The following is a 2027-nucleotide window of genomic DNA, read 5'->3' as shown; positions in this document are numbered from 1 at the left end:
TTTACATTTTGGTAACCATCCTCACTCACATACGTCTCTACAAATACACACACACACACACACACACACACACACAAATCAGTACTACCAATAGGTATACAGTATCACAATTCTCTCATTTGATTTGCCTCAATAAGAAATCATGAAGATCTTTTTGGCCATCCCGTTTGTATGTTTTGTCACACTCACTGGAGCTAATGAATTCCATAATTTCACTACCTGTTGGATATAGTATTTCCTTTATGTGTCTTTGAACTCTCAACCTTCAAAGAGTGGTCCCTCATGTTTCTGGCCATGTTCTACTCAGGCAGAACCAAGATTCTAAGGACTCTGATCATTGTCCCCCTAAACTTCATTCATTTTAAATTAAAAAATCTAAATCTAAATGTTTTTTTTAAATCTAACCTCATGCAGTTGTTCTAGAGAGTTCATTAAATTCATTGCCTTCTCTGAATCTTCTCAACCTCCACTTGATTTTTATTTTCTGCTAAGCTCCATAATTTCTTGAGAGTAGAACTTCAGGGATGTTCAGCTCAGGAAGTCATAGTTTCAAAGAAGGTCTTTGCAAAACAGTTGGTGGTGGCTTCCAGATCCTTTATTCTGTACAACTGGTCAGGGAGCCCCTTTTACAATTAGTTATGACTTTTCTCTCATAAATATATTACATCACACTTGGCCATACTGAAACTTTTCTGACACTTCCTACAGAGTCAAACGTCTCTGTAAAATGTTATATTATATATTTATAAAATTATATATTTATAAAAACAGAAAAGAGACTGGTTCTAACAATGACTCACTCCAAAAATTGCTCATCATACCAGTCCCCTTTTTTTCTAGTTTCCTATCCAGATCAAACATAAACCCAGAGCCCATAATAATTCCATCATCTTTCAGGAGCTAAGAAGTAGTCACATATAGGAAATAAGAGTCCTTTCGGAAAGTTCTCTTTCATTATTAAGTTTCAAGTTTATTTCCAGATGTTTCCGTATGAGCCCTGAATAGAAGATGTGCACTTTCCAAGCTGTTCAAGCCATGGACACAAGCCAGTTTTCAAGCTCTGCCGTCATTTGGCTCTGACCTGCCTCCTAGGTAAGTCACAAACCCCAACCAGCAGCAAAACAGCGGAGGGTCCATCCAGGTGCCACATCCAGCCCTGTCATGGTTCTTAGTTACAACTGAGAACCTTTGGATGGAATATCTTCACACAGCTCAAAAGCACCACGGAAAACAAAGCCCAGGAAATGGCTGATCCTTCCTCTTTCCAATATCAAGGCTTCAATTCATTTGGAGTCAAGTGATGTTTAGTGGTGATGTTTGGTGATGTTTAGGATAACTGACTCATAAGCCAGTCTCCAAATTGGTACTTACAGGGGAAACAACCAAAAACCCACAACCCTCTCGCCCACCAAAACCAAAAACATAGAAAAAAGAGCCAGTGTATTTTTTCAATTCATTTTGGTTTATAATATTTACTATATTTATCTCATTACAGAAATATTTCATGTTTATTATGGGAAATACAAAAAGTGACCTATGGAAGATCTAACTGAGCAGGGACTGAATCAGCTTTTTTTTTTTTTTGCGATACGCGGGCCTCTCGCTGTCGTGGCCTCTCCCGTTGCAGAGCACAGGCTCCGAACGCGCAGGCTCAGCGGCCATGGCTCACGGGCCCAGCTGCTCCGCGGCATGTGGGATCTTCCCGGACCGGGGCACGAACCCGTGGTCCCCTGCATCGGCAGGCGGACTCTCAACCACTGCGCCACCAGGGAAGCCCTGAATCAGCTTTTTGTTCTTTGCTGTAAGCCCATCACTCACTACTATACATGACACATAATATTCAATAAATATTTGTTGTAGTCAATGTTTAACAAAGGACAGGAAGAAACAAAAAAATGACCCATAATCCTACCACCCAGAGGTAACTACTGTGAACATTCTGGTGTATTTTTTCCAGTCTTTTTTTTTCTCTGTGCATATTTACTTTTTTTTTTTTTTTTTTTTTTTTTTTTTGCGGTACGCGGGCC

General features: G+C 39.9%; 1 protein-coding gene and 1 long non-coding RNA gene across 5 annotated transcripts in view; one reads left to right on the top strand and one right to left on the bottom strand.

The window, feature by feature from the left end:
- ZNF365 (zinc finger protein 365) overlaps positions 1–2027 on the bottom strand; it is a 113472-nt gene that overhangs the window by 99681 nt on the left and 11764 nt on the right. The gene's annotated exons all lie outside the window — the stretch shown is intronic.
- Positions 1–2027, top strand: part of LOC114484478 (uncharacterized) — a 60032-nt gene that overhangs the window by 48710 nt on the left and 9295 nt on the right. For both annotated transcript variants that reach the window (XR_008616314.1, XR_003677414.1), the window contains exon 3: positions 981–1092. This is a non-coding gene — a long non-coding RNA (uncharacterized lncRNA). The remainder of the gene's footprint in view (positions 1–980; positions 1093–2027) is intronic.

This window comes from Physeter macrocephalus, chromosome 20, assembly GCF_002837175.3.
Source record: "Physeter macrocephalus isolate SW-GA chromosome 20, ASM283717v5, whole genome shotgun sequence".
Taxonomy (NCBI): domain Eukaryota; kingdom Metazoa; phylum Chordata; class Mammalia; order Artiodactyla; family Physeteridae; genus Physeter; species Physeter macrocephalus.
Note: the sequence above shows the minus strand (reverse complement) of the source record. Positions and strands in the feature narration are given on the sequence as shown.